Source organism: Hypanus sabinus, chromosome 30, assembly GCF_030144855.1.
Source record: "Hypanus sabinus isolate sHypSab1 chromosome 30, sHypSab1.hap1, whole genome shotgun sequence".
NCBI classification, from domain to species: Eukaryota; Metazoa; Chordata; class Chondrichthyes; order Myliobatiformes; family Dasyatidae; genus Hypanus; species Hypanus sabinus.
Window position 1 is genome coordinate 5,781,509 of NC_082735.1, and position 11,875 is coordinate 5,793,383.

Sequence of the window (11,875 nt, forward strand, 5' to 3'; positions counted from 1 at the left end):
TATCACCCTTCCAGCCTCCCAAACGATCCAGAGTTCATCCAGTTCGAGCTCCAACTCCTTAATGTGGATTGTCGGAAGCTGGAGCTGGATGCATTTCTTACATTTGTAGGTCTCCCCACTATCCCCACATCCCACAAGAGGCACAGTCAACTATGCTGCCTCCCATTTCTACTGCCCTAACTGAGCAGATATAAAGGGAAAGAAATTTTCTTTATTTGCTTTCTCTGACTGAAGCTCCTCTTCACTGAACCTCGAAGAGTAAAAGCCTTAAGATCACCACTCTGACTCTGTCCACTCAGACAACAGACATCCACAAACTTACCAACTCCCCCACCCATCTACATTTCTATCCGGGTCATCTCATACATTACAGAGAGCAGAGGTCCCAGCACAAATCCCCACGGAACTCCACTAATTACAGACCTCCAGTTCGCAGAAGTCCCTTAAACCACTACCCTCCGTTTTCTGTGCACGAGCCAGTTCTCAAGCCAAACTGCTAATTTTCCATGGATCCCATCCATCCCATTCCGGAGGCCCAATCAGCAGAGGGAGCAAAGCACAGCGACGAGGTTTCATGCAGGACAGCGACTTTTGTTTAAGTGTAGAGCCTTGCAGGCATTCGGACATTCCGGAGGCCCAGTCAGGAGCAGAGCAGAGTGAATTAAATAAAAATACAGAAGGGACATGCAGAGTGGCCATTGTTGGGAGAAGGATTGTCAGGTTTCGGCTCAGAAGAAGCATTTACTCTGGGTAACTTTCTGTTGAGGTTCCTTTCTTTCTCTTACTGAGCTTAGTGTAGTAAATAGCCATTGTGTGTACTTCATGCCAGATGTCGGAGTCCTGGGAGACCCAGAGTCTCCCAGGGAACTACATCTGCGTGAAGTGCATCCAGCTGCAGCTCCTTGAAGACAGCAGTAGATGACCTTTGAACCATGGGAGAGTGAGGAGATAATCAGAGTTACAGGGAAGTAGTCACCCCAAAGTTGCAGGAGGTGAGTAGCTGGGTGACTGTCAGTAGAAATGGAAACTCTGAATATGCAGTTAGCGCTGAGCACCTCTGTGGCCATTCCCCTCAACATTAAGTATACAGTTTTGAATTCTGTTGTGGGGGATGACCTCCCGCAGGACTGCCAAGAAGGCTGGGTTACTGGCACTGAGAATGGGTCCATGTGCAGAAGGGAAAGAGAGAGAAAGGAGTGGTAGTGAGAGGAGACTCAGTAGTGAGAGGAACAGACAGGAGATTCTGTAGACGTGAATGGGACACCGAGATGGTATGTTGCCCCTCTGGGTGCCAGGGTCAGAGACATTTCGGATCGCATCCACAGCATTTTAGAGAGGGAGGGAGAGCAGCCAGATATCTTGGTAAATATAGACACCAAAGACATAGGAAGGAAAAGCAATGAGGTCCTGAAGAGAGAATTTAGAGAGCTAGGCAGAAGGCCAAGAAGCAGGACCTCCAGGATTGCAATTACTGGATTGCTATCTGTGCCACATGCTAGTGAGGGTAGAAACAGGATGATTTGGCAGATAAATGCATGGCTGAGGATCTGGTGCAGGGGGCAGGGCTTCAGGTTCTTGGATCACTGGAATCTTTTCTGGGGGAGGTATAACCTGTTCAAAAGTGACAGGTTGCACCTGAACCTGAGAGGGACCATTATTCATACGGGCAGGTTTGTTAGAGCTGTAGGGGAGGGTGGTGGGAACTGGAGTGAAGGGACTCAGGATAGGATAGATGGTTAAAAAAAAGCAAAGATAGTGTACAGTCAGACTGTCAGGAAGGGCAGGCAGATGATAGGACAAAATTGCAGCTAGTGGGGTGAGTATCAGCACATTAAGGATGCAAAATCAGAAAGGATCAGATCAGAAAGGGTAGCAAATACAGCACTCAGAGTGTCACATCTCAGTGTAGGGCGGATGAACTTGTTGCACTATTACAGATTGTTAGGTATGCTGTTGTGGCCATCACTGAATCATGGCTGAAGGATGGTTGTAGTTGGGAGCTGAATATCCAAGGTTACACATTGTATCAGAGGGATAGGAAGGTAGGCAGAGGAGTTGGCGTGGCTCTGCTGGTAAAGAATGGCATCAAATCAGGAGAAAGATGTGACATAGGATCGTAAGATATTGAATCCTCGTGGGTTGAGTTAGGGAACTCCAAGGGTAAATGGACGTTGATGGCAGTTATATACAGGCCTCCCAACAGTAGCTGGGTTGTGGACTACAGGTTACAACAGGAAATAGAAGTGGCGAGTCAAAAGGCCAACGTTACAATACTCTTGGGAGATTTTAACCTGCAAGTCAACTGGGAAAATCAGGTTGAAAATGGATCTCAAGAGAGTGAGTACAATAAAAGACACCTTAGGAGCCAGTGATCACAATATGATTGAATACAACTTGAAATTCGATAGGGAGAAAGTAAAGTATGACACAGCAGTATTTCAGTGGAGTAAGGGAAATTACAGCGGTATGAGAGAGGAGCTGGTGAAAGTAAATGGGAAGGAGATGTGAGCAGGGATGACAGCACAGCAATGGCATGAGTTTCTGGGAAAAATAAGGAAGTGTGCAGGACACGTATTCCAAAAACGAAGAAATACTCAAATGGCAAAATATACAACCGTGGCTGACAAGGGACGTCAAGGCTATTGTAAAAGCAAAAGAGAGGACATGCAACAAAACAAAAATTAGTGAGAAGACAGAGGATTGGGAAGCTTTTAAAAGCTACAGAGAGTAACTAAAAGAATCATTAGAACGGAAAAGATAAAATATGAAAGCAAACTAGCAAACAATATCAAAGTGGATAGTAAAAGCTTTTTCAACTATGTAAACAATAAAAGAGATGAATTGGATATAGGACTGCTGGAAAATGAGGTCGGTGAAATAATAACAAGGGACAAGGTGATGGCAGATGAACTAAATGAGTATCTTACATCAGTCTTTACTGTGGAAGACACTAGCAGCACCAGAAGAAAGATAGAGGGGCATCCATTTAAAACTGGGATGCGGTGGAATTTATTTAGCCAGACGGTGGTGAATTTGTGGAAATTGTTACCACAGGCAGCTGCGAAGGCCAGGGATTGATAGGTTCTTGATTGGACATGGCATCAAAAGTTACAGGGAGAAGGCTGGGGAATAGGGCTGAGGAGGGGAAAAAAGGATCAGACTGATTGAATAGCAGAGCAGACTCGATGGGCCAAATGGCCTAATACTGCTCCTATGTCTTATGGTCTTCTTAATCTTCTGAGTTCACCTCCCATGACGGACTTTGTCGAATGCCTTACTAAAGTCCATGTAAGGACATGCACTGCCCTACCCTCATCAATCACTCTCAACAACTTGAGTTTTTTGACAAGGTGATAAGTCATGACCTACCACGCACCAAGCCATGCAGGTTCTCCTTAATTAGGCCATGGGTTTCCAAATGCTCATGTATCCAATCCCTAAAAATTTTCTCCAGCAATTTCTCTGCAACCAGCGTATGGTTCCCAGGATTTTTCCCGTTGTAATTTGTAGTGCACATTGTTTCTACTGTTTGTGGGTGTGTAGACAACTCCCATCATGGACTTTATACCCTTGAAGTTTCTTAGCCATGTCCACAACTATTCAACACCTTCTGACCCTATATCACCTCTTTTTAATGATTTGATTTCATTTTGTTTTTACCAACACAGCCACACCACTTCCTCTACGAACCTGTCTGTCCTTTTGATACAATTTGTATCTCTGGATGTTAAGCTCACTGCCATATTCTTTTTTCAGCCACGATTTAGTGATGCCCACAAAATCATACATGACCATCTGTAACTGTGCTATGATTTCATCTACATTATTCCACAAGATCAGAAGACATAGGAGCAGAATTAGGCCATTTGGCCCATCAAGTCTGTTCTGCCATTTCATCATGGCTCATCCTATTTTCCTCCAAGCCCCAATCTCCTGCCTTCTACCCATATCCCTTTATGTCCTGACCAATCAAGAAGCTGTCAACCTCTGCCTTAAATATACATAAAGACTCAGCCTCCACAGCTGCCTGTGGCAAAGAATTCCACAGATTCAACACTTTCTGGCTAAAGAAAATCCTCCTCATCTCTGTTCTAAAAGGAAGCCCATCTGTTTTAAGGCTGTGTTCTCTGGTCTAGACTCTCCCACCACAGGAAAAATCATCTCCACAACCACTCTTTCAAAGTCTTTCACCATTTGATAGGTTTCAATGAGGTATTCCCTCATTTTTCTGAATTCTAGTGAGTACAGGCCCAGAGCCATCAAAAACGCTCTTCATCTGGCTAGACATTCAATCCTTTTCACGAACCTCCTTTGAATCCTCTCCAGTTTCAGCACATCCTTTCAAGATGAGGGGCCCAAAACTGCTCACATTACTCCGTGAGGCCTCGTCAGTGCTTTATAAAGTCTCAACATTACATTCTTGCTTTTATATTTTAGTCCTCTTGAAGTGAATGCTAACATTGCATTTGCCTTCCTCACCACTGACTCAACCTGTAAATTAACCTTTAGAGAATCCTACACAAGGATTCCCAGATCCCATTGGACTTCAGTTTTTTTTCCTCTCCATTTACAAAATAGTTAACCCTTTCATTTCTTCTACTAAAGTGCATGACTTCACAACACTGTATTCCATTGGCCATTTCTTTGCACATTCTTCTAATTTGTCTGTCTTTCTGTCACCTTGCTACTTCCACAAAACTATTTGCCCCTCCACCTATCTTCATATCCTCTGCAAACATTGCAACAAAGCCAATTCCATCATCCAAATCATTGACATATTATGTAAAAAGAACTGGTCCCTATTTTTTTACATAATATGTCAATGATTTGGCAGCCAACCAGAAAGTGCTCTTTTCCCCCCACACTTTGCCTCCTGCCAATCAACCACTGCTTCATCCATACTACTTTCCTGTAATACCATGGGCTTGTAGATTGCTAAGCAGTCTCATGAGTGGCATCTTGTCAAAGGCCTTCTGAAAATCCAACATCAACCCATTTTCCTTTGTCTATGCTTGTTATTTCTTCAAAAAGTTCCAACAGATTTATCAAGCAAGATCTTCCCTTGAGGAAACCACACTGACTACAGCCTATTTAATTGTGTGCCTCCAAGTGCCTCAAAATCACATCCTTAATAACTGACTCCAACATCTTCCCAACCATTAAAGTCACACTAACTGGCCTATAATTTTCTTTCTTCTGCCTCTCTCCCTTCTCAAAGAGTGGAGTGACACTGGCAATTTTACAGTCTTCTGGAACCATTCTGGAATCTAGTGATTCTCAAAAGATCATTACCAATGTCTCCACAATCTCTTCAGCCACTTCTTTCAGAACCCTGGGTGTAGACCATCTGGTCCAGGTGACTTATCTACCTTCTGACCTTTCAGTTTCCCAAGAACCTTCTCCCAAGTAATGGTAGCTTCACACACACTTCATGACCTGACTCCTGGAACTTCCACAATACTGGTCTTTCCTTCCACCTTCCAGAGTGAAGATTTCTACAAAATTCTTGCTGGTCCATCCGCTATTTCCTTATCCCCCATTACTACCTCTCCATCATCATTTTCCAGCGATCCAATATCCACTCACATCTCTTTTACACTTTATGTATCTGAAGAAACTTTTGGTATGCTCTTTAATATGACTGGCTAGCTTATTTTCGTATTCCATCTTTACCTTCTTAATTACTTTCTTAGTAATCTTCTGTTGGTATTTAAAGGCTTCACCATTCTCTAACTTCCCACTAAGTTTTGCTTTATTATCTGTCCTCTCTTTGGCTTTTATGTTGGCTTTGACTTCCCCTGTTAATCACGGTTGTGTCATCTTTCCTTTAGAATACTCCTTCCTCATTGGGATATATACAGTGTCTATAAAAAGTACCAACCCAGCCCCTTGGATGTTTTCATGTTTTATTGTTTTAGAACATTGAATCACAGTGGATTTAATTTGGCTTTTTTGACATGATCAACAGAAAAAGACTCTTTTATGACAGAGTGAAAACAGATCTCTACAAATTGATCTAAATTAATTACCAATATAAAACACAAAATAATTGATTGTGTGAGTATCACTCCCTTTTAATATGATCATCACTGATGCAACAATTGGTTTTAGAAGTCACATAATTAATTAAATGGAGAGCACTGTGTGCAGTCAGGATGTTTCAATTGACTGCAGTAAGAAACACCTATATTTGGAAGGTCCAGCAACCGGTGAGACAATATCCTGGCAAAAACTACACTATGAAGACAAAAGAACACTCCAAGCCACTCTATGAAAAGATTATTGAAAAGCACAAGTCAGGAGATGAATACAAGAAAATTTCCAAGTCACTAAATATCCCTTAGAAAACAATTAAGTTAATCATCAGAAAGAATATGGTACAGCTATAAATCTGCCTAGAACAGGCTGTCCTCAAAAATGGAATGACCCTGCAAGAAGGGTGGAAGTGACCTATGACTACTCTGGAGGAGTTACAAGCTTCAGTGGTTGAGGTGGGAGTGACCGCACATACAACTGTTGCCCGGGTGCTTCACCAGTCACACCTTTATGGGAAAGTGGAAAGGAGAAAGCCACTGTTGAAAAAAAATTCACATGAAATCTTGGCTAGAGCTTGCCAGAAAGCATGTGGGACTCTGAAGTCAGCTGGAAGAAGATTCTATGGTCTGAAGAAACCAAAATTGAGCTTTCTGGCCACGAGACTAAACACTATGTTTGGCATAAACCGAACACTGCACATCATCAAAAACACAGCATCCCTACCATGAAGCATGGTGGTGGCTGCACAATGCCTTGGGGATGCTTCACTGCAGCAGGCCCTGGTAGAGGGTAAAATGAATGCAGCAAAATACAGGAAAATCCTGGAGGAAAACCTGATGCAGTCTGTAAGAGAAATGCAACTTGGGAGATGTGTTTTCCAGAAAGCCCCAGCATAAAGCCAAAGCTACACAGAATGGTTTAAGAACAACAAAGTTAATGCCCTGGAGTGGCTAAGTCAGAGTCCAGACCCCAATCCAATTGAAAATTTGTGGTTGGACTGGAAAAGTGCTGTTCACTCACAAACCCCATGCAATCTGATAGGGCTTGAGCAGTTTTGTAAAGAATGGGAAAAAATTGTAGTGTCCAGATGTTCAAAGCTGGTAAGAGACTCGAGGCTGTTATTGCTGCCAAAGGTGCATCTACTAAATACTGAAAAAGGGGGCGAATATTTATGCAATCAATTATTTTATATTTATATTTGTAAGTTAGATCACTTTGTAGATATCTGTTTTCACTTCAACACAAAAGAGTTTTTTCTGCAGATCGGTGTCAAAAAAGTCAAATTAAATCCACTATGATTTAATGTTGTAAAATAATAAAAGATGAAAACTTCCAAATACTTACAAAAACATAAAAATACTTTTTATAGGCACTGTATATCCTGTGCCTTCCAAATTCCTTCCAGAATTTCCAGCCATTGCTGCTCTGCCATCATCCCTGCCAGTGTCCTTTCCCCAATAAATTCTGGGCAACTCCACTCTCATGTCTCTTAATTCTCTTCACTCCACTGTAATACTGATTCGTCTGACTTTAGCTTCTCCTTCTCAAATTTCAGGGTGAATTCAATCATATTATGATCACTTGCCCCTAAGGGCTTTTTTTTAACCTTAAGCTCTCTAATCAATTCTGGTTCATTGCACAACACTGAATCCAGAATAGCTGATCCCCTAGTAGGCTCAACCACAAGTGCTCAGAAAAAACATTTGGTAGACACACTAGAAATTCCCCCCTCTTGGAATCCAGCACCAACCTGATTTTCCCAATCTACCTGCATATTGAAATCCCCCATGAATATTGTAACATTGCCCTTTTGGCATGCATTTTCTATCTCTCGTTAAGTTGTGGACCACATCCTTACTACTGTTTGAAGCATTGTATATAACCCCCATTAGGGAATTTTTACCCTTTCAGTTCCTTTGGTCTATTCACAATGATACTATGTCACCTTTTTAATGATTTGATATAATTTTTTTTTAACAACAGAGCAACGCCACCCTCTCTGCCTTCCTGCTTGTCCTTTTGATACCATTTCTATCCTTGGACATTAAGTTCCCAACTATAATCTTCTTTCAGCCATGATTCAGTGATGCCTACATCATATCTGCCAATCTGTAGCTGTGCTACAAGTTTATTCACCTTGTTTTATATACTATACACATTCAAATAATGCCTTCTATCTGCTATTAACCCTTATCAAATCTGTCTGTCTTTTACATTGCAACTCATCCTGCTGACTGCAATTTTGCCCTGTCATCAGCCTCTCCTTGCTAGGAGTCTCACTACATAGTGCCTATGTTTGTCAACCAGCTACCTCATCTTCAGCACTATCACTCTGGGTTCCTCCCCCTGCTAAATTAGTTTAAACCCACCCAAACAACTCTAGCCAATCTGCCCACAAGGATATTGGACCCCCTCGGGTTCAGGTGTAACCTGTCCCTTTTGTGAAGGTCATGCCTTCCTCAGAAGAGATCCCAGTGGTCCCTAAATCTGAATCCCTGCCTTGTGCCCCAGTTCCTCAGCCATGTATTCACCTGACAATCCATCCAATTCTTACCCTCAATGGCACGTGTACAGGCAGCAATCCAGAAATTACTACGCTGGATGTCCTGCTTCTCAACTTCCTACCTAGCTCCCTAAAATCTCCATTCAGGAATTCTTCACCTTGTCTACTTATGTTTTTGGTGCCAATATGCACCAAGAATTCTGGCTGCTCACCTTCACCCTTGAGAATGCCATGGACCTGATATGCGACATCCCTGATCCTGGCACCAGGGAGGCAACATACCATCCGGGTGTCTCTGTTCCACTGACTAGGGAATCTCTTATCAACACTGCAGTTCTCTTCACCTCTCTGCTCTTTTGAGCCACAGCACCAGACTCAGTGTCAAGAGACCCAGACACTGTAGCACCCTCCAGTAGGTCAACCCCCACAATAGTATCTAAAGTTGTGTACTTATTATTGAGGGGAACAGCCACAAGTGTACTCTGCACTGGTACATTCCCCCCCCCCCTCTTCTGACAGACACCCAATTACCTATGTTCTACAACCTAAGTGTGACTACCTCCTTGTAGCTCCTTTCTATCACTTCTTCATTCTCCATTATGAGTCAAAGGCCATCGAGCTGCAGCTCCAGTTCCTTAATACTTCCTTTCAGTGTACCTGGTGCAGATGTGTTTATCTGTGAGACTGGAGGCCTCCCAGACTTCCCACATCCCACACACAGTACAGAACAAGCCGTTCTCACTAAACTACTATGCCCGAACACATGATGAATGATCCGAGAGAGAGTAACTTACAGGACAATTTATCTCACCCAAACCTGATCTCGCCTCAGCCTGATGAGCCACAGCCACTCTAAACAATGGCGGCTCCAAGAAAGGTCGCTCCACTTGCACGCAAGGCACTTTTATTGCCCCTTTCTAACAAATCCTTCTTGCTGATTGGTTGCTCCCGGTGTGAAGCTCTGCCTTTCAAATCCAGTCATTGTTCTCATTGAAAGCTAGCTCTTTTTAGACGTGGACTGTCCAACTCAGAGAAATGTACAAAGCTCTGCTTTTTAAATCTTGAACGCAGACCTGACTGAAAGGTAGCTTTCTTATGCACTGCCTCTTGCTGGTTGGTCGCTCCCCACCCCAGAGAAACAGAGAAATTTTGTGTGTGTTCCTCTGGATTTCCAGCATCTGCAGATTCTCTTATGTTGGTGTCCACATTAGGCAGAAAATGGTGTTGGTTAGACTGATGGGACTGAAGGCTGATAAATCCCCAGGGCCTGATGGTCTGCATCCCAAGATACTTAAGGAGGTGGCTCTAGAAATCGTAGATGAATTGGTAATCATTTTCCAATGTTCTACAGATTCAGGATCAGTTCCTGAGGACTGGAGGATAGCTAATGTTATCCCACTTTTTAAGAAAGAAGGGAGAAAACAGGGAATTATGGACCAGTAGGCCTGACATCAGTGGTGGGGAAGATGCTGGAGTCAATTATAAAAGATGAAATAGCGGCAGTTAATGGATCAGTAACAGGATCGGTCCGAGTCAGCATGGATTTACGAAGGGGAAATCATGCTTGACTAATCTTCTGGAGTTTTTTGAGGATTAACTATGAAAATGGACAAGGGAGAGCCAGTAGATGTAGTGTACCTGTACTTCCAGAAAGCTTTTGATAAAGTCCCACATAGGAGATTAGTAGGCAAAATTAGGGCACATGGTATTGGGGGTAGGGTACTGACATGGATAGAAAATTGGTTGGCAGACAGGAAACAAAGAGTAGGGATTAACGGGTCCTTTTCAGAATGGCAGGCAGTGACTAGTAGGGTACCGCAAGGCTCGGTGCTGGGACAACAGCTATACATTAATGATTTAGACGAAGGGATTAAAAGTAACATTAGCAAATTTGCAGATGACACAAAGGTGGGTGGCAGTGTGAAATATTAGGAGGATGTTAGGAGAATGCAGGGCGACTTGGACAGGTTGGGTGAGTAGGCAGAAACATGGCAGATGCAGTTTAACGTGTATAAATGTGAGGTTATCCACTTTGGTGGCAAGAACAGGAAGGCAGATTACTATCTGAATGGTGTCAAGTTAGGAAAAGGTACATCAGTTACTGAAATGTAAGCATGCAGGTACAGCAGGCAGTGGAGAAAGCTAATGGCATGTTGGCCTTCATAACAAGGTGAGTTGAGTATAGGAGCAAAGAGGTCCTTCTGTGGTTGTACAGGGCCCTGGTGAGACCACACCTGGAGTATTGTGTTCAATTTTGGTCTCCAAATTTGAAGAAGACCATTCTTGCTATTGAGGGAGTGCAGCGTAGGTTCATGAGGTTGATTCCCGGGATGGTGGGACTGTCATATGTTGAAAGATTGGAGAGACTGGGCTTGTATACACTGGAATTTAGAAGGATGAGAAGATCTGACTGAAACATATAAGATTATTAAGGGATTGGACACGCTGGAGGCAGGAAACATGTTCCCGATGTTGGGGGAGTCCAGAACCAGAGGCCACAGTTTAAGAATAAGGGGTAGGCCATTTAGAATGCAGTTCAGGAAAATCTTTTTCACCCAGAGAGTTGTGGATCTATGGAATGCTCTGCCTCAGAAGGCAGTGGAGGCCAATTCCCTGGATGCTTTCAAGAAAGAGTTAGATAGAGCTCTTAAAGATAGTGGAGTCAAGGGATATGGGGAGAAGGCAGGAACAGGGTACTGACTGTGGATGATCAGCTATGATCACAGTGAATGGCGGTGCTGGCTCGAAGGGCCGAATGGCCTACTCTTGCATCTATTGTCTATTTGTTCTGTTCTCAGCCCCTTGAGATCAGTGTGGCATGGTTCTGCTTTACTATTACACCTAGGTTGTTCCTAATTGCTATCTTGTACAGTGGACTGTTTGATGCTCAGTGTTACCAGGATGGTTACTTCATGACACACAACCTAATCCTCAGTGAGACCAAGTGTTTGTACACAGCACTGCTCAGTAACGTACTGACCTTGCATCATTTTCTGGCACACCTCAATGATATGCTGATCTCCTGCATCTCGCCCCTGTCAAAGTTAATGGAAGCAGTCACGATGGAGTCTTGCCCAGTCCAGAGAGGTCACACAGTTTCTAATTCACCTCACCCTTACAGTCAGTGTCGAAAATGAACCCACCAACAACTGCTCCCTGTGACATATAATTATGACATACTTTTTAACATTTTTATTCTGAGGGATGTGGACGTCATCATCAGAGCCAGCAACAACTGCCCATCCCTAATTGCCCTGGAGGAGGGGTGATCTTCCTCCATGAATCTCTTCAGGCCTGCTGGTAATGTTCTCCTGCAGGGCCACAGAGGAGGGAGTG

The 11,875-nt window shown here is 43.3% G+C and overlaps 1 protein-coding gene across 3 annotated transcripts in view; it reads right to left on the reverse strand.

Moving 5' to 3' along the window:
• The window catches only part of LOC132383380 (mucosal pentraxin-like), a 41,372-nt gene that overhangs the window by 25,389 nt on the left and 4,108 nt on the right, over positions 1 to 11,875 (reverse strand). For all 3 annotated transcript variants that reach the window (XM_059954270.1, XM_059954269.1, XM_059954268.1), the window contains exon 2: positions 11,520 to 11,574. The gene's annotated coding sequence lies outside the window, so the exon portion shown is untranslated. The remainder of the gene's footprint in view (positions 1 to 11,519; positions 11,575 to 11,875) is intronic.